Genomic DNA, 21,585 nt, shown 5'->3' with positions numbered 1-21,585 from the left:
TGGCAAGGCCGAGGCAGAGGCCATTAGGGGCGATCAGGCCAGGAGGGGAGGGCAGTTGGGGGCAAGCAGGCTGGCGGGGGGGGGGGCCCGCAGTTGGGGTGATCAGGCCGGCAGTGGGGGGCAGTTGGGGCGATCAGGCTGGTGGGGGATCAGGCCTAAACCAGCAGTCTGACATCCCCTGAGAGGTCCCAAACTGGAGAGGGTGCAGGCCGGGCTGAGGGACACCCCATACCATGCACAAATTTCATGCACCAGGCCACTAGTATATATACATATATTTTTTTTCTTTTAAACTTCTTTCAGAGAGATAGATAGAAACATCAATGATGAGAATCACTGATCGGCTGCCTCTTCCACGGCTCCTACTGGGGATCAAGCCCACAACCTAGGCATGTATCCTGAATGGGAATCGAACCATAACCTCCTGATTCCTAGGTCGATACTCAACCACTGAACCACACCGACTGGGCCAATTATGGTCTTTCCATCTACTTTGTATCTCAGGTATTGTTTCTTCTTAAAGCAGAACCTATCTGAATAAAAATCACAAGTATAAAATTACACAATTACTTCAAACACATACTAGATTTGAATTCCAGCTCCACCTCTTTCTAGATGAGGAGCTAGAGCAAGTCCTCAACTCTCTCTACTCAGCTGTTAAGGAGAGAAAATACCAGCAACCATCCCAAAAGTAGTCCAAAATGTACAACTAAACTTAGGTAAAAGAGTTTGTATACTATACAGTGCTATAGAAATATCAGTTGCCATTATTAGATGCTCGATGACTTTCTTCATATTATCATTTTCTACTCTTTTTATAACACTCACTAGTTTCTGCTAAGCCTTGGGTTCAATGGAATATTGTGCACCTAGAAGTATATTTCATTCAAGACATTAAGTAAAGCATAGAATGAGGTACTGTGGAAGAAATAAAGATGACTGAGATGGTCTCAGCACTCAAACAGCTTACAATGAACTCAAGACATGTGCACACAAGCCAGTGCTGTAAGTGGAGCAAGTGAAAACCAACATCCTATATAATAAAGAGGTAATATGCAAATTGACCCTCAGGCCCTCGCGTCACAAGATGGCCGCCCCCACGTCATCACAAGTTGGCCGTCCCCCACATTGTCATAAGATGGCCGCCCCCATGTCATCACAAGATCGCCACCCCCACATTATCACAAGATGGACTGCAGGGGAGAGCAGTTGGGGGCAACCAGGCCTGCAGGGGAGGGCAGTTGGGGGTGATCGGGCCTGCAGGGAAATGCAGTTGGGGGCAATCGGGCCAGAAGGGGAGCAGTTAGGTATCAATCAGGCCGGCAGGGGAGTGGTTAGGGGGTGATCAGGCTGGCAGGCAGAGTGGTTAGGGGCAATTAGGCAGCCAAGCAGGCGAGTGGTTAGGAGCCAGCAGTCCCGGATTGTGAGAGGGATGTCCGACTGCCGGCTTAGGCCCGATCCCTGCATGATCAGGCCTAAACTGGCAGTCGGACATCCCCCGAGGGGTCCCAGATTGGAGAGGGTGCAGGCTGGGATGAGGGACACCTCCCCCCCAGTGCACCAATTTCGTGCACCAGGCCTCTAGTTTATTGTAGGATCAGAAAAAGTCTTACAGGTATTTAATAAGGGTCTTGGATAGGTGATGGGAGACATACTGTAACAGAGGAAATTGCAAGAGCATAGGTACAGAGGTGAAAGAACACTAAACACACCCCAGAATACAGGAAAGTTCAAATTCTAAAACAAATTCCAAAATTTGTTTCATTTTTAAAATCTAACCAGAAAAAGAAAAACCTCATCATAAACTTCTGAAAGGTAAGCATCTTGAAGGATAAGCAAGATAAATAAGTGGGAAAATTATAAACCATGCTGGTTTCAAACCACACTTCATCACTTCCCAAAACACTTCACAGTTTCTAAGAGGATACTGTTTAGAGTAGACTGAGTTACAGGGAAGGAGTAAGTCTGGCCTAGTAAGTCTCTTGAGGGAGTGGGAATCGACATACTCAGCTCATATTGTATTGTAATACACATACAATAATATTATCAACCTGCGTCAGAAACCATTTTCTTAAATTCTTGAAATTATCACAGTCCTCAGAAAGAAAAGCAACATAACAAGTTAGTTATGAAAAGAATAAGCTATGTATATATGCTTCCTTGGGAAGAGGACTGACTAGGAAATCTGCCATCCTTCTTCTAGAGTTTATTTTCTTATCTGCATCATTAAAAATTTTTCCATAACCAAGTATCATTCATGTTTACCTCTTTACAACAACAAATAAGTTTACCTTGGAGCTGTGATCAGGCATGGTAAATTTCAAAAAAAAGAAATCTTCTAAAAAAAAATGAGTGATAAAAGAGTATTTAATAATTCAGTTACCTCTCCCTCCCAAGACTGCCACTGCTACAGTCACTCCACCAGTGGAAGATTAAAGATGGCCCTCTCTTTGCTACTCCTCTCATTGAGAGATAAAGTCTTAATCCCCTCCCCTTGAATCTGGGCAGGTCGTTAACTGCTTTGACTGGAGAATACGGCAGAAGTGATGCTATGCCAGTTTTCAGCTGAGCCTGTCCACTGTGACAAATGATCATTGTTTTTTATGACCCTAAATTTTGGAGTGTTTGTTAAGAAGCAACAGATAACTAGAAAAGCCACCAGATCACAGCTCCAGCTTTCAGGCCTTTTACCACATCTACAGCCAAAATGCTGTTTCAGTTAAGAAAGGAAATAACTCAGGAGTTGTGACTTTTGGGATAAGTTTTTAACAGAATATTCTGTCAACTCTCAGAGCATAAAAAGTCCAAAGTGTCCTACTTCTTCTTAAGAAATACAAACTGCCAAAAAAATGTCAGTCAAGTTCCATAAGAAAAGGTTATAAACATCAAACATCATACCAAAGTGATACATTTATTCTTTACACCAAAGAAACCCTCTGGCCTGAAAGGTTAGATACCAAGAAGTAGTCATCTCCAGAAAGTAGGAGGAGATGACTACATAGATAACAGTGAGTGCTCGCTTCGGCAGCACATATACTAAAATTGGAACGATACAGAGAAGATAACAGTGAGTTCTCAACACTTAATGATACATTAAGGGAAGGAGTGGAGTAACAGACAACTTTATGCTTTACACAATTATGAATTGCTTGACATAAGCATGCAATACTTTTTTTAAAAAAAATTAAGATATTTCCTGGCCTCCCAGTGCTTACCCCAGGCTGCGTTCTTACACTGACTATACAGAAGGAGGCTGAGTAAACTCACCCCATATACACCTCAGCCCCAGCCCTTTCCCTGGTCTGCAGTGTGAATGGGGACACATGGGGAAAAAAAGGTATTTCACTTGAAACAAAGAGCAAACCACTGGAGCCCTAACAACCTTTAAATGACTTTTTGGTACATTAAGAATGATAGCAAATGCCATTTTTAGCTATGCTGTCATAGAATGAAGGAGGATGTTAGCCCCCAAATGGATACTTTTTTTAACAATGAGTAGAACCTATGCACTAACTTGCATCTCTTTCTCATCCCACCAGCCACATGCTTCTGCACAGTGTGGTCCCAGTTAGCACAGTGCCCAACAAGGGAAGAACGGCCTTGAAATTGCTTTGACTTCCTTCTTTCAAGCTTTGAAGGCCACTAGGTAAAAGGAAAATAGTTTGAGAATTCCTATACCCCAGCATCTCTGTGCTAGGCTAGGCCTCCTTGGAAACCATTTTTCATATTCTCTTCTAGAGGACTCTACCACACTCCCAACCCCATGAAAATTGGCAAGATGGTTGGATGTATATGAAAGAGTAGCACCAAGTCAAATCATAACTTTTCATAAACTATCCACATCTCTAGCCTCTTCTCATTAGACCAATTCCTTGCTCCTAAGAAATTCCATCAAGAGACAGATAAGGAAAAGATGAAATACCCAACATTTCATTCTGCTTCTGATTATTAATGTCAGTAGAGTACCAAAGTGGAAAGGAAATCACCACAAGGAAAACTACAAGGTTATGAAATTATCACAGGGTTCTCCCATGTATCATTAAGTGTTGAGAACTCACTGTTATCTGTAAGCACTTTAAGGAGCCCTTCCCAACCCTCAGTTTATCAAATTTCCTAAAAGAAACAAAGGTTCAGCAAGTTCCAACTACCAATATTTCTACCAAAAGATTTACTAAAGTTCTATGATCTTAGATTCAAGTTATTCTCTTTACTAAACCCAAATACTCCAATTTAGCTTCCATCCATCATAGAAAAATACAGATATACAGGTCAAGATACAAAACGCACTGATAAATTGGAAAGAGTTCTATAAAAACTAGCCAAACATCTATAATAATAAAAGGATAATATGGTAATTAGAGTGGATAGCCGAACAACCTTCCTGACATCCTTCTTGACAAAGCCGGGGCCCTAGGGAAGCCGGCCGGGGTCCCAGGTACCTGCAGGTAGCTGGGGGGAAGCCGGCTGGGGTCCCAGCTCCCGGGTCCCAGGTCCCGGGTCCCGGGTCCCAGGTTCCTGTGAGCAGCCAGAGGAGGGAAGCAGCCCAGGTCCTGGGTGCCTGCCAGCAGCTGGAGGAGGAAGCCCAGGTCCCGGGTGCCAGAGGTAAAGAAGGCCTACTCTTGCACAAATTTTCATGCATCAGGCCTCTAGTACTATATAATAAAACCCTAATATGCTGTGTCCAGTCGAATGGTCGGCCTTTCAATCAAAGCGTAATATGCTAATGGCTAAGGCCAATCAACCACTCGTTATGATATGCACTGACCATCAGGGGACAGACAGTTGACCAGTTGCTATGACATGCACTGACCACCAGGGGGCAGACGCTCCAACCAGTAGGTTAGCTTGATGCTGAGGTCTGGCCAATCGGTACTAGGCGAGATGGGCTGGACATGACCTGGAGCCCTCCCGTAGTCCCTCCGCAGCCCCAATCGTGCACCAGAGGGGTCCTTCAGTCTGGCCTGCACCCTCTCACAATCCAGGACTCCTGGGGGGATGTAATATAGCCGGTTTCAGCCCGATCCCACAGGCCAGGCAGAGGGACCCCACTGGTGCACGAATTTGTGCACCAGGCTTCTAGTAGAAAATATAAGTACAGTTCAGTAAATTTAGAAATAACACCTAAAACAGTTTAGTGAAAAGTAACAAAGGATTACCCATGCTGAATATATCAGTAATATAGAGCAACTTGAGCAAGAGATGAACAAGAGGAAATCACGTGGAGTTATTTTTTTAAGTTTTTAGATTTTTATTTAGTTAGTTAGTTAATCCTCGAGGATATTTTTCCATTGATTTCTAGAGAGAATGGAAGGGAGAGGGGAGTGTGGGAGAGAAAGAAACATCAATGTGAGAGCAACACATTGATTAGTTGCTTCCTGCACGTACCCCGACTGGGACCAGGTATGGAACCTGCAACTCAAGGTATGTGCCCTTGATGGGGAATCAAACTCGTGACCCCTCGGTGCACAGGTCAACACTCTAACCACTGGCTAGGGCTAGATTTTTTTTTAATGTTTTTATTGACTTCAGAGAAAGGAAGGGAGAGGGAGAGAGAGAGAGAAACATCAATGATGAGAGAGGATCATCAATCAGCTACCTCCTGCACTCCCCCTATTAGAGATCATGCCCACAACCCAGGCATGTACCCTGACAGGAAATCAAACTGTGACCTCCTAGTTCATGGGTCTATGCTCAACCACTGAGCCACACTGCTGGGCTAGATTTTTTTTAAATAATTTTTATTTTTCAATTACAGTTGATATACATTATTATATTAGTTTCAGGTATACATCCCAGTGATTAGACATTACATAATTTACTAAGTGATCATCCCGATAAATCTCACACCCAAGACCACAGTTACTAGAATATTACTGACTATATTCCCCATGCTGTACTTCACATTCCTATGACTTTTCTATAACAACCTGCTTGTACTTCTTAATCCCTTCACCCATTTCCCACCTGACAACTGTCAAAATGTTCTCTCTATCTATGAGCCTGTTTCTATTCTGCTCATTTACTTTGTTTTATAGATTCAATTGTTGATAGATATCTATTTATTGCCATTTTAGTGTTCATATTTTTTCTTCTTCTTCTTCTTAAAAAAGACCCTTTAACATTTCAAATACTGGTTTGGTGGAGATGAATTCCTTCAGCTTTTTCTCATCTGGGAAGCTCTTTATTTGTCTTTCAATTCTAAATGATAGCTTTGCTGGGTAGCGTGATCTTGGTTGTAGGTCCTTGCATTTCATCCCAGAAAACTGAGACACACTTCAAAGTTTAATTTTTCTCTTCTCTTTTCTTTTTAAGGAATGAGTGAAGGGAAAAAATTAAGTTTCATTGAGAAGTTTTAATTTGAGCCTAAAATTCTAGGCTCACTGTGTGGGTAGAAGAAACAAACAAAAAAGAGGGCTGATCAAAGGTTATTCCAAGTTCTTCATCATTTGGTATTTACTGATTAGTTATAATGTGTTCCACATAATTATAAATTACAAAGGATACAAAAATGTATCCTTTATACAACACTATAATAACAGATATCTGGTAAGAAGCATAAAAGTATGCTAATTCCTTTGGCCAATTTTTCAAAGGGTCAACTCTAGAGACTCTTCTTTGTCCCACAAGCATCCAATTGTACAGAAAAAAATGAATAAAATATTTAAACACATGTTCTTCAAAAGCAATGGCCCACCTGAGACAAGATTTAACAAACTGTGGACCCAAGTTATCTTCCAGATCAGACTCTGAATACAAAATACCATCAAAAGCTATTTCAGCAGGGCTTTCACAACACACACTTAAAAGCCAAACCCAGCCAAAATCCTTGGAATGTTTGCAGGAGGAGAGACCTAAATAGTAAATGTTTAAATGAAATAAAAATTCTATTCTATTCATATGTGAATAGAATAGAATAGAATAGAATAGAATAGAATAGAACATGGAAAGTATTAAATGTAGTCCAGCTTAACCATCTATTTAAAGGTATCACCACTATTTCCAAGTAGCTTAGAGTGGAAGTATAGCATAGAACACAAGCCCTGAAGAGTCATACTACTAACTTGCTAAGTAAAACCTTGGAGAACTGACTAAGCCTCAGTTTGTCTATAAAACTGGAAACCACTATTTCACCAACCACACAATTTCTATAATTAGGAAAATAACACAAATAAAGTGGCTGTCATCCAGAAAACAGTAGCAGTTATTATTGTTTCCAGTACTAATCTACATATTAGAGCTAAAACGAGGAGGAGGAGGAGGAGGAGGAGGAGGAGGAGAAGGAGGAGAGGGAGGGAGGGAGGGAGGGAGGGAGGGAGGGAGGGAGGGAGGAGAAATAATCACAGGCAAATTATAAATACTTTTGAGATAAAAATAACATACCAAAACTTAATGGAATCCAGTTAAGGCAGTGATTAGAGGGAAATTTATACCTGTAAATGGCTACATTAAAAAAGAGAAATCTTAAATCAAACTAATCTTCTACCTTAAAACATGAGGAAAAAAGCAAACTACACCTAAAGCAAGCAAAAGGAAGGAAATAATGATGATGTAAGCAAAAAGTATTAATATAAAGAACAGAAAAACAATAGAGAATTAGTAATTGAAAAACTTTCACAGAGAAGCCCAGCCCTGGCTGGTGTTGTTCAGTGGTTAGCGTGTCAGCCTACTCACTGAAGGGTTGCCAGTTCCAATTCCCAGTCAAGGGCACATACCTGGGTTGCAGGTTTGCTCCCCAGTCCCAGTTGGAGTGCATGTCGGAGGCAACCAATCAATGTATCTCTCTTTCTCTCACCCTCTCCCTTTCTCTCTTTCTCCCCTCCCCTCCCCTCCCTCCCTCCCGCTTTCCCTTCCATTCTCTGTAAAAATCAATAGAAAAAATATCCAAGGGTGAGAATTAACAAAGAGAAGCCCAAGCATAGATGGTTTTACTGATGCATTCTACCAAATACAAGTTCTTCATAAACTCTTCCCAAAAAAATCAGAAAGGAGGGAACACATCCCAACTTAATCTATGAGGCCAGTTGGTATTTTGATTCCAAAACTGAAAATATCACAACAATAAAAACTGGAGACCAAAATCTCTTATATGTTTAGATACAAAAGTCCTCAATAAAATACCAGCAAACCAAATCCAGCAGCAAATAAAAAGGATTATACACTAAGACTAAGTGGGATTTATCCCAGGAAAGCAAGGTTGGTTTAGCATCAGAAAATCAACCAAAGTAATAGATCATATATTAATAGATTAAGGACAAAAACCACATGACAACCTTAATACACACAGGAAAACCATTTGACTAAATCCAACACTCTTTCATGACGAGGGGGAGGAGGGTCAACAAACTAAGGACAAAACAGAACTTTTTCAACTTGATAAAAGTCAACTTCATTACTCAATGGTAAAAGACTGGAAGCTTTTCCCCTAAGATATGGAGCAAGACAAGAATGCCCACTCTCATCATTTCTTTTCAACCTTGTATTGGAGGTTCTAGCCAGGACATTTAAGCAACAACAAGAAATAAAGGGCATTCAAATTGGAACAGTAGAAGTAAAACCAACCCTACTTGCAAATGACATGACCTTGTATGTAGAAAAATCATAAGCAATTCACTAAAAAAACCATTAGAGCTAACAAGTTCTGCAGAATACAAAATCAATACACAAAAATCTATTTTATTCCTTTATACTATCAATGATCAATCTGAAAATGAAATTAAGAAATAATTCCACTTATGATAGTATCAAAGCAAAAAAAAAAATAGGTGTAAATTTAACAACAGAGGTACAAGATGTACACTGAAATCTGTAAAATATTGTTGAAAGAAATTGAAGCCTCTTGGGCCGACATCTTGGCAAGGCAGCAGCACATCTCTGCTCTCCAAGTCTCGCAATGCCGCCCAAGAACAAGAGAAGAAAGATGCTGGAAAGTCGGCCAAGAAAGACAAAGACCCCATGAACAAGTCTGGGGGCAAGGCCAAAAAGAAGTGGTCCAAAAGCAAAGTTCGGGACAAGCTCAATAACCTGGTCTTGTTTGACAAAGCAACATATGACAAGCTCTGCAAGGAAGTTCCCAACTACAAGCTTATAACCCCAGCTGTGGTCTCGGAGAGACTAAGATTCATGGTTCCTTGGCCAGAGCAGCCCTTCAGGAGCTCCTCAATAAAGGACTTATTAAACTAGTCTCAAAGCACAGAACTCAAGTGATTTACACCAGAAACACCAAAGGTGGGGATGCTCCAGCTGCTGGAGAAGATGTATGAACAATAGGTCTCACTGGCTATATATTTTGAAAAATAAAAGTTTATTAAATAAAAAAATAAAAGAAATTAAAGACATAGATAAATGGAAAGATATCCCAATGCTCAAAGGGTAGAAAAATAAATATCATTACAATGGCAACACTCCTCAATTAACCTACAGATGCAATGCAATCCCTTACCAAATTCCTAGCTAGCTTCTTTGCAGAAATTGACAAGCTGATCCTAGAATTCATATGGAATGCAAAGGACCAAAGCGAACAAAGTTGGAGTACTCACACTTCCTGATGTTAAAACTTACTATATAAAGTAAGTACTCAAAATGATGACATAAAGATAGGCATTATAGATCAATGTAATAAAACTGAGAGTCCAGAAATAAACTGTTCAATTTATGGTTAACTGATTTTCAACAAGAGTACCAAGAACAGTGCAGGTGCTCTGGAAAACAGCCTGGCAGTTACTCAAAAAGTTAAATAGACTTACCATATGACCCAGCAATTCCCCTCCTAGGTACATATCAATAGAAATGCAAACATATTCACACAAAAACATGTACACAAATGTTCACAGTATTATTCATAATACCCAAAAAGTAGAAACCACCCAAATGTCCATCAATTAATGAGTTGATAAACAAAACGTGATACATCCATACAATGGAATATTATCCTATCTAATAATAGAGTAACATGTAAATTACCATCACTCCGCTACGCCCACGATTGGGTGGCGGGAGGCTGGGGGTCGGGACTCGGGGTGGCCTATCCAGCCATTGAGAGGCACGGATCCGCTGCCACTGAGGGGGGCTGCCACTGAGGGGGGCTATCCTGCTGTTGAGAGGTGCAGGGGGCGGGACTCCCGCTCCGTGCCTCTCAACGGCCAGATCCGCGGCCACTGAGGGGGCCTGCCGCGGACACCCAGCTGCGCCTCTCAACAGCAGGGTAGCCAGGTGTCCACGGCAGCCCCCCTCAGCGGCCGTTGAGAGGTACAGGGGGCGGGAGTCCCGCCCCCTGCGCCTCTCAACAGCAGGGTAGCCCCCCTCAGCCGCTGCGGACCATCAAAAGCGTGGGAGCTGGGTGCCGGAGCAGACAGGCACCCAGCTCCACCGCGAAAAGCGAAAGCGTGTAGGGGACCCTACACGTGCATGATTCAATCATGCACTGGGCCTCTAGTTCAACCATAAAAGGAAATAAAATATTAATATATGCTATAACATGGATAAACCTTGAAAACATTATGCTACGTAAAAGAAGTCAGACACAAAGGCCATATCTATTTTTTATGCTTCTACTAGAGACCCAGTGCATGAATTTGTGCACAGGTGGGATCTGGCTGGCACGGTCCCAATCGGGGCAGACCGGGACTGGGCCTGTCAGGAGGAGACGGTGGGAGGTTGGCTGGCTGGTCCGCTCCAATCAGAGCCCGATCAGGGCCAGGTCGGCTGGGGGGAGGGGCCGAGAGTGATTGGCTGCTGGACCCTGCCCCCGATTGGGGTGGGGGTACCGATTGGAGGGGGCCAGTCATGGGGAGGGACTGTGGGCAGTGGGCTGGCTGGCTCCGCCCCCGAATGGGGTGGGGGGGGCCAATTGGGGTCAGCAGCTGGGGGAGGGGCCATGGAAGGTTGGCCGGCCACCCCCTCCCCCAATTGGTGTGGGGGGACCAATCGGGAGCCAGCAGCCTGGGGGAGGGGCCATGGGTGGTTGGCCAGCCAGCCCTGCCCCTGATCAAATGGGGGCGCCAATTGGGGGCAGAGGTGACTGGGGGTAGGGGCCGCAGGTTGATTGGGGTGGTGTGGGCCCATCAGGAGCGGGGTTGGACAGGGGAAGGGGCAGGCATGCTGCACGGCCAGGCCCTCCCCAGGCGGGTCCGACTGCTCCACACGCCTGCCAGTTGGCCGGCTTGCCCTGCCCCTGATCGGGGTGAGGGGGCCGATCCGGGGTGGGGCCAGCCAGGGGGAGGGGTTGCAGGCCGATCGGGGTGGTGGGGGCCCATCGGGGGCGGGGCCAGCCAGGGGAGGGGCTGCAGGCTGATCAGGTGGGGTGGGCTGGGGGGAAGGGCCGCGGTGGGAGTTGGCCAGCCACCCCACCCTCGATTGGGGTGGGAGAGGCCGATCAGGGGCAGGCTGGACGGGGGGGAGGGGCCATGGGAGGTTGGCTGCCTGCCCCCTCCCTTCCTCCCCCATCGGGCCAGTTTGCTGGCCGCAGTGGGAGGGTGTCATAGCGACCGGTTGTTCTGGTCATTATGGCGTTCCGGTCACCGGCTTTTTATATATATAGATTTATGGGAAATGTTCAGAATTGGCAAATCAATAAAAACAGGAAAAACTGTGGTTGCCAGAGGGATAGAGGAATGTGGCATGATTGAGAATGGATAGAGGATTTCTTTTTGGGGTGAAATTTTCTATAATTAGATGACAGTGATAGTTGCACAATTTTTTGAATATGCTAAAAATCACTACACTGTACACTTTAAAAGGATGAATTTTATGACATGTGAATTATCTCAATATAAAAAACTAGAGGCCCGGTGCATGAAAATTCATGCACTGGAGGGGGGGTCCCTCAGCCCGGCCGGCCCCCTCTCATAGTCCGGGAGCCCTCAGGGGCGGGAGGCGACCCGGCGATCAGGGGAAGGTGATGCCCACATCACACCTCTGCTGCTACCACTGCCGGCAGCGCAAGCCTCAGCCAGCCCTGGTTACCTGAGCCTCAGATGGCCCTGGGCGGCTGGGCAGCCGACATCTGAGGCTTGCCTGTGCTTCGGGCCGGCCCTGGGCGGTTGGGGGGCTGAAAGGACTGGGGGACTCCAGAGGCAGGCGTGTGGAGCAGCCGGACCCGCGTGGGGAGGGCCCGGCCATGCAGCATGCCTTTCACCCCAGCAGAGCTGAGGGGACTGGGCACCGCCACCTTGTGACTGTCAGCGCTGCCATCTTTGAGGGCATGGCAGACAATTAGCATATTCCCTCCTTATTGGCTGTGGGCGCCTTCATCTTTGTGAGGGCATGACGGTCAATTAGCATATTCCCTTATGTTAGCTAGAATAAGCCAAGCATTTGAAACTTACTTTCTACATTTAATAATGCTGCAGTATTAAGGCCATATCCAAAAATTTTCAAGCCCTTTCAAAAATAGAAAAGGACTATCCCAAGGTTTCATCTAAATTATTATTAGCAGCACTTCAAAGACACATCTAATTCTGTCTGAGCCAGGAGTCCAAGCACCAACTATCTAATCTTTCTGGGTTAAAATACAGCAAATTGTCCTAGTCTGCCGATCCAGCAGGAAGTCAAAATAGCTTCAACCTCACCTTCCTGGCCTAAAGCAACAGCAAGTTGCCATCAAACATGAGACTATTAAACTGTATCGATGTAATATTAAACAAATTTCAAATATATCTTTGTGTCTATTTACCATTAACACATCCTATATAATAAAAGCCTAATATGCAAATGGTGGTCACGCCCTCGCACCAGGGGACCTGAGGCCAGGCCAGGGGACCTGAGCTGCGCCCCCCACCAAGCCGGGGGACCTGAGGCTGCACTCCCCGGCCTGTGGGGCTTGATGGGGGTGGGGCCAGCCAGGTCTGGGTCTCGCACGATTTCAAGGTGCATGCGGGTGGGTGGGGACTTGACTCTGGGTCCCACAGCACGCTCCAGACTCTGAAAGGAGGGAGATTTTCATATACATTTTACTAATTTCAACAGGGAAATTAAAATCACAAAGCAATAACTCTATACACAAAGATGAAAGAAACAGACAATATCAAGTATTGACAAAGATGTGGAATAACCAGAGCTCTCATATACTGGTGCTGGGAGTGTGAACTGACACAACCACTTTAGAAAACTGGCAGTACCTACTAAATCTAAACTATATACATACACCTTATAACCCAACAATTCTACTGCTGGGTATATACCCAACAGAAATGAGTGCTATGTCCACCAAAAGATACATGCAAGAATATTCATTGCAGCATTATTCATAATGCCCCCAAACAAAAAAACTCTGAAAAGCAGAACAGATAAGTTCTATCATACAATAGAATACCACATACCAGTAAAAAATCATTACCCCTCTACAAAAATGTACATGAAGCTCATAGCCATAATGCTGAAGGAAAGAAGCTAAACACAAAGAGTAAATATTATGATTCCATTTACTAGTACATAAAATTTAAAAACAAGCAAAACTAATCTTATGGTGATAGAAGTCAGAATAAGTTGGGAGTATTAACTGGGATAAGGCACAAGGAAACTCCTAGTAGAGGTGCTGAAAATGTACAACCTATATGACAATCTGGGTAGATGGTAGTTATATAAGTGTACATTTCAACTTGTACATAAAAATTCATCAAACTTAAGAGAATGAGAAGACAAGCTACAGACTGGAAGAAAATATTTATAAAAGACATCTGATAATCAAATATACAAAGAACTTTTAAAATACAGTAAGAAAACAAGCCCAATTAAAAAACAGGCAAAAGACCTGAACAGACACCTCACAAAAGATGTACAGATGGCAAAGAAGCATCTGAAAAGATGTTCAACATCATATATCATTAAGGAACTGGCAAATTAAAATGAGAAACCACTACAAACCCTTTAAAATGGCTAAAGTCCAAACCAATGACAACACCAGATGCTGGTAAGGATGTGAAGCAACACAAACTCTCATTCATTGCTGGTGGGAATGAAAAATGGTACAGCCACTTTGGAAAAATAGTTTGGCAGTTTCTCACAAAACTAAACACACTCTTATACAATCCAACAATCACAATCCTTGGTTTACCAAGTTGAGAACTAATGTCCACACAAAAACCTGCACATGAATACTTAGAGCAGCTTTAGTCAGAACTGCCAAAACTTGAACACAACCAAGATGTCCTTCAGTATGTGAATTGATAAACTGCACTACACCCAAACAATGGAGTATCTGTCATTCAGTGCTGAAGAAAAATGAACTATCAAGCCATGAAAAGACATGGAGGAACCGTAAGTGCATATAACTAAGTAAAAAAAAAGCCAATCTGAAAAGGCTACATACTGTATTACTCCAACCATTATGATATTCCAAAAAAAGCAAAACCATGGCGATCAGTAAAAAGATCAGTGATTGCGAGGGGGTACGAATATGATTATTTTAGGACAGTTAACCCATTCTATATGATACTATAATGGTGGATACATGCCATTATACATTTGTCAAAACCCATAGAATGTACAACACTAGGAGTGAATCCTATTTTTTTTTAATATATACTTTTTTAGAGATGGGGAAGGGAGAGGGAGAAACATGGGTCGGTTGGCTACACAGGAACCCAGGATCGAGCCTGCAACTAGGTATGTGCCCTCACTGGGAATCGAACCAGCAACCTTTTGGTACATGGGAAGACATTCAACCAACTGAGCCATGCCAGCCAGGGCCAGTAAACCCTATTTTAAACTATGGACTTTGATGTGTCAATGCAGGTTCACTGACAGTAACAAATGAATGAACCATTCTGGTGGGGAATGTTGATAGTGAGGGAAGTTGTTTGTGTATAGGGATAGGCGTATAGAACTCTCTACCTCCTATTCAATTTTGCTGTGAATCTAATGCTGCTCTAAAAATATTTTTCTTTTTTTCTTTTTTTAAATGTATTTTATTGATTTTTTACAGAGAGGAAGGAAGAGGGACAGAGAGTTAGAAATATCGAGGAGAGAGAAACATCGATCAGCTGCCTCCTGCGCACTGCCTACTGGGTATGTGCCCGCAACCAAGGTACATGCCCTTGACCGGAATCAAACCCAGGACCCTTGAGTCCGCAGGCCAACGCTCTATCCACTAAGCCAAACCAGTTAGGGCTAAAAATATTTTTCAATTGATCAAAGTATACATTTGAAATGTGCAGTAAACTAATTATGCCTCAATTAAAAAATGGAAGAAAGATCTAAGAAGAAAAATATGTAAGTTAAACAATGGTGTCAGCAGTCAAGATAGTGATTACCCTTGAGGAAGAGGGCAGTGACTGAAGAGGATAGGAGGAAGGTTTGTTAGAGGCTGGGAATGCTATTTCTTGATACAGGTGCCAGTTACATGGGCATATTCATTTTATGAAAATTCATTTCGCTATATTTTTAAGATTTATGCATTTTCACTATGTACACAACACTTCAATAAAAGTCTAAATTAAAAAGGAGACAAAAGTACATTGACATGCTATCTAATTCACCAAAAAAATATACTCAACCTGTCTAAAATTAGTCATCTCTTCCCCACTCATCATTTTCTAGACAATCACTTCAACTTAGAACTTCCAAAGTATAAACTCTTGTCTACCAAACAAAACTCTACACTCCACTGACAGATGGCATTAGTGGTTGCTTCTACAATTTCACTTTGGACTTAGGAATAAATGACACCATCTTTCACCCAGTTGCCCATGTCAGAAATCCTGCTGCCTCTCTTCTCCTTTCCACCTCCCTCCATCCCATCTTTCATCCAATCTGTCTCTGCTCTTATACTCAAGTTCTCGAACTCTCCAGTCCTCACTACTCCAGTGCTATGGACTGAAATGTTTGTGCCCACCCCCCAAATTTCTATGTTGAATCCTAATGCCCAATATGATGGAGTTTGAAGATGGGCCTTTGGAAGGCAGAGTCCTCATGAATGGGATTAGTACCCTTATAAAAGAGGCTGGAGAGAGGTCCCTTATCCCTTCCACCATATGAGGTTACAGTGAAAAGACAGCATGGAAGGGAAGGAGGCTCTCATCAAACACCAAACCTGCTGGTACCATGAACTTGGACTTTCAGCCTCCGTAACTGTGAGAAATAAATGCCTGTTGTTTATAAACCACCCAGTATATTTTGTTATAGCAGCCCAAGTGGACTAAAATACCCAAGTTTCTGCCTACATTCATTCTCAGCTCTTCTTCCACAGCATTCACTCAGGGTTGCTATGTGTAGGGTCTATTGGCCCCATAGTCCATGGATAGAAAGAAGTGTTTAGCCCTGGCCAGCGTGCTCAGTGATTAGTGCTGGCCCATGCATAAGAGGGTCGAGGGTTTGATTCCTAGTCAAAAGCTCATTATCTGGGTTGCAGGATAAATCCCCAGGGGGCTCTCACATATCTCTCTCTCTCTCTCTCTCTCTCTCTCTCTCTCCTCCCTCGCTCCCTCTCTCTCCACCCCCCTCCCTCCCCACCCGCACCCCCCTTCCCCTCCACTCTCTCTAAAAATCAATGTAGAAAATATCCTCGGGTGAGGATTAACAAAGAAAATAAGTGTGTTTAGATCTATCGGGTTTCCTTTGTAATCATAGGCATTTTATTTTATGCATTATTCTGAGAAGGGGTCCATGGGCTTCATCAAATTGCCAAAGGGATCCACAACCCAAAAAGGTTTAAATGCTCTACCTAGACCAGTGATGGGCAACCTTTTGAGCTTGGTATGTCAAACTTCACCAAAAAACTGAGCATAACTCGGGTAGTGTGTCACTTAGAGGAAAAAACATTATTTCGCAAATGTTTCATCCTCGGCATCAGAAATGGCTACGCGTGTCATAGGTTCGCCATCACTGACCTAGACTACGCTTCCATGCTTATACCCTCCAATTCTCTTCCACACTGCCAGAGTAAATTTTTTGAAACATAAATAGGTCAACCATGCTTAAAATCCTTAAGTGGTCCCAAATGTTTCCAAGATAAAATCCAAATTCAATAGCATGACAATCATATTCATAATTGGCCCCTGCTCATCTCCCCAGCTTCATCTTCCCTCCTGCTATACACTGCAGCTAACATACTGAGTTGGGGTTGCAACTCTCTAAATTCAGGATGCTCTTTCACTCCTCTCTGCCTTTGCATAAGCCATTCCCCTGCCTGGAAAGCCCTCTCCTCTCCTCATCATCTTCACATGGTTAACTCCTGCTCACCTTTTATACCCATCTCCCCAGAGAAACCTCCTGGCCATCCTCCACTCCCAATCTAAGTAAGATGCCCTGTCAGTGCTCTCACAGTATTCTGTGATGATCTCCCATGGTGCTTCTTTCCTCATGCTGTTTTGTCGGTTTATTGGTCTGCCTCCCCTTCTTAGAAGCGAGGAAGTCAGAGAAAGGTATATCATTTCTAGCAGAGCTCAAGACACTGATCGAGTGCTTAACAAATGCTTGCTGAACAAGGGATTGGCTCTGGAAAATAGCAAACTGATCAAAGGCTGGTCAGAAACATTATCACCTAACTAGGTGTCATTGGTCTGAAGATGACCATAAATGCAAACTGTCCAGTTGAGGCATCTGCTATCAATGCTCCTTCATTCAAGGCTGAGAAGTTAGCCCTCGCCAGTTTGGCTCAGTGGATAAAGCATCAGGCTGCAGACTGAAAGGTCCTGGGTTCGATTCCAAACCAGGGCACATACTTCAGTTGCAGGCTCGATCCCTGGCTCCAGTCCGGACACGTGCGGGCAGCAACCAATTGATATGTCTCTCTCACATCGATGTTTCCTGTCTCTCCCCGTCTCTTCCACTCTCTAAAAATCAATGGGAAATATCCTCAGGTAATGATTAACAAAAAACAAAAAAAAAAAGCTGAGAAGTTAGTCGTTAATAAATATAATTACCACGGTCAGGTACTGTGCCAAAGGCTTGACAGGCATTAGAGCTCACTAAACCTCAAAGCAACTCTAAGATATTCTTTTTTAAAAATAAAGAGACAGAGAGGTAAACTGTCCAATGTCAAGCAGAAAGTTATAGTCAGATTTTAAACCCAAGACTTTGATGATTCTAAAGCCCATGCCTACCCACTCAGTGCAGTTGGTTTTCTGGAGATCAGTATGCCCTTCGTCCTTGGAGATAGTTTGGAAGAGCTTGGGTTTGATAAGGGAGGCTCATTAGCCTCTCAGCAAATGAGAACTGTCTTATTCCCCTGGCAGCACTACTATTAAATTCTTTAAGATTTTCACTAACCTCCCCCATATGTATTAATTGCAAAATCAGTCCCAAAGAATGGAGTTGGTTGTGGCAATCCTAATAAAAGAAGGTATATTGAGTCTCCATGGTCTGCTACAGAGACACCATGAAACACCATCCTTTACCTGGCTGAGAAGGTGCCTTTGGGCTTAGCAAAAGAAAGAGCCCATAGGGTTCTAACAGATGGAACACCAATTTTGCTGAAAGCTCTGCCATTTCCACTATGGAACTGCACCATAACTCTCATCCTATGATCTTTTTAATTTAGCTTTTTTTAAAATATGTTTTTACTGATCGCAGAGAGGAAGGGAGAGGGAGAGAGAGAGAGAAACATCAATGATAAGAGAGAATCACTGATCAGCTGCCTCCTGCATGCCCACTACTGGGGATCCAGCCCGCACCCTGGGCATGTGCTCTGAACTGTGACCTCCTAGTTCATAGGTCAACACACAACCACTGAGCCAAGCCAAGCCAAATCAGCCAGGCTCTGATCCTATGATCTTTAACACTTCCCTGTAAGACTCCATAGGACTCACTCTACACACATCTCAATATATAATGTTTTCTTTAATATCACCCACCACCTTTTTATATTAGTTTCATAGCCCTTAAGATGTGGCCACCTCTCGTATTTTTACTAGAAGCTGGTGACCACAAAGCATTTTCATTCCCAATTACCACCCCACTTCCATCCACATCCCCCTCAAACTCCAGTCTTCCCCTTAACCAGCCTCTTGTGTCCTTAACACTTCTAACCCATCTCCATATCTGATGTCTGATACAGATCTGTCCAGTGACATTTTTGTACCCAAGTTTAAACACAAAACCAACATGTTCATTCTTCCTGTCCCTAGCCCCAACCAAAAACACACACAATATAACTATCTAATTTATCTACAACAAAAATTATTCAAGTAAATATAGAGGGCTTTCAACTATGGGATAAGAATATCTAGTCACTAGACAGTTCAAAACAAAGGATAAGACCATGCAGTCTCTAGGAACATATACTTCCACAGAACAGGTTTTACTGTGGCTATCATTTTATAAATTAATCCATACTGATATTATTGAGATTATAAACCCTAAATACACCATGCAATACTCCACATTTTCACTCAAGATATCTTTATCGTTTAAGTCACAGCAACTGTTCCTTGATTACATCCTGCCCAATATGCACTGAAGAAAAAAGATTTGCCTCACAAATAAAATGCAGTTTGGATACATCTTGAAAGTACTACAGTACTGGGGGGGGGGGGGGGAGGACAATATGGATAACAGGCAGAGCTAATTAGCAGTGACCTAGCCACAGACATGGGGAATACAGCCCCCCCATCAACAAAATAATACAAGTTCCCCCAAGCAAGCATTTTTGTTGATCAACATCCAAGAACACCCCTTTATTTTTAAAGAGGAGTAGCACAGCTTTGTGTCACGTTAAAAGCAAACTAGATAAAACCGCGTAAAGCCATACACTGAAGATTTCGTATACACTATATGCAAAGTTTCATATGCAGCAGACACACAAAGACTTGAAAAACCTGGTTTTTTGGATTTCAGTGGCATCTGAAAAGATAAAAAATACCATCCATGTCCTCCGAGGACAGAAACCAAAAAATCATAAATCTGGAAACAACTCACACTGAAATCCACCACAACTTCTCCCACACCTGAAGCTTATTTTTTTGTTTCTTGCTGATAATACACTTCTGGCCAGTTTAAGAATGAGTATATTATTCAACTGACCTAGTGTTTCATTCATATGTCGAAAAAATTCTTTCAGAAGATAACTTTGCCAGCACATCTATCCATGTAAAGCACCCTAGAAAGGGTGAAACTTGAAAAGTAATGACCTGAGGCCCTGGCCAGGTAGCTCAGTTGGTTAAAGCGTCATCCTGATACTCTAAGGTTGTAGGTTCCACCCCTGTCAGGGAACACAAAAAACCAACCAAGGAGCCCTGCCAGGTGGCTCAGTTTGTTGGAGTGTCGTCCCGTACACCAAAAGGTTTCGAGTTCGATTCCAGGTCAGGGCTCACACCTAGGTTGTGGGTTCGATCCCCAGTCAAGGTGCATACTTTATGGGAGGCAACCAATCGATGTTTCTCTCTCTTTCTCTCTTCCTCTCCCCCTCCCTCTTCCTCTTCCTCTCTCTGCCCCTCCCTCCCTCCCTCTCTTACTCTTTTTCTCAAATCGATAAACACATACCCTCAGGTAAAGATTAAAAACAACAACAACCAATGAATGCATAAATAAGTGAAACAACAAACTGACGTTTCTCTTCCCCCCTTCCTCTCTCTCTCTCTCTCTCTCTAAAATAAATAAATAAATAAATGATGGCCTGAAAAAGGCAGAGACTTTGAATGCACAGACATGTTAAGTAAAGTCCTCCACCCAATCTGTAGTCTACAAATTCTTGCTCCCACTCCAGTTAGGTACCATAAGCTACAGAAACCTCATAGGTTGTTCAGGAATGCTACCAATGCAAGCATGTAAGAGAAAATCAAATGCCTGGCCCAAGAACCTGACTGCAGGAGTACTTTTGAATGGCCAATTAACTCTTTTAGGAAATGTGGCTGAGAGTGTGATTATTTTATATAAATGCACTTCAGCTTACCAGAGTGTAAGAAGTAGATAAGACATCACCAGCTTTTACTACACATCACTCCACTGCAGCAGAAATAAATGAGAAAAGGCACTCCTCAAAAGGTCCCACGTACATCACCAACCTCACTGTTTACCAGGTCATTCACGATGAGGCAGCAATGAGGCTTAAATAGAGTCTGTCCACAAACTTGAAACACAAAATATTGTGGTGTGGTCTGCACTCCCCGCCCGAGGCCAGACTGGTAACAAGCTGCATCAATGACTTCTCCCAGGACATTCTTTTGCCCTAATACAAAATACTAGTAGCACCTGCCTATGATTCAGGACATCTGGTACAGCTGAATGAACAACTGGTGTTAGCTAGTAATGCATCTTCTTCCTACTGCATTCTTCCTTCCTCTGGTTAGCAGCTGAAGCCACAACCTCAGATGTCCATCACTACTTGCAGTTCTGACCCCTGTCACTGTCATTCATCTGTGCCATTCCCTCAGCCTGGTACGTCACAAATCACTCTGGTTTTGGCCCCTGCTGCTGGATATTCCTATACACTCCATCTTCCTCTTAAATTTTTAGAGGCTTAAATTTTCCAGAAAATCGAATGCACTTATTCCCAATCACATATCAACAGCTGCCATGTGAAATTTACATTTGTGAAAACAAATGTCATTCCTCTACAAAAGTCACAGGGAAAAAAGAACATGATTCTCTATTAGTCCAACATCTCCCTTCATAGACCTTTGATATTACCAGTTAAATAGTGTGAAGAAAGAG

The 21,585-nt window shown here is 43.1% G+C and overlaps 1 protein-coding gene and 1 non-coding gene across 2 annotated transcripts in view; one reads left to right on the top strand and one right to left on the bottom strand.

The window, feature by feature from the left end:
• ZFAND3 (zinc finger AN1-type containing 3) overlaps positions 1–21,585 on the bottom strand; it is a 368,849-nt gene that overhangs the window by 339,830 nt on the left and 7,434 nt on the right. The gene's annotated exons all lie outside the window — the stretch shown is intronic.
• LOC114235314 (small nucleolar RNA SNORA51) lies at positions 3,199–3,327 on the top strand. Its single transcript, XR_003621501.2, has one exon. It is a non-coding gene; the product is annotated as a small nucleolar RNA SNORA51 (small nucleolar RNA).

Source organism: Eptesicus fuscus, chromosome 10, assembly GCF_027574615.1.
Source record: "Eptesicus fuscus isolate TK198812 chromosome 10, DD_ASM_mEF_20220401, whole genome shotgun sequence".
NCBI lineage: Eukaryota > Metazoa > Chordata > Mammalia > Chiroptera > Vespertilionidae > Eptesicus > Eptesicus fuscus.
Note: the sequence above shows the minus strand (reverse complement) of the source record. Positions and strands in the feature narration are given on the sequence as shown.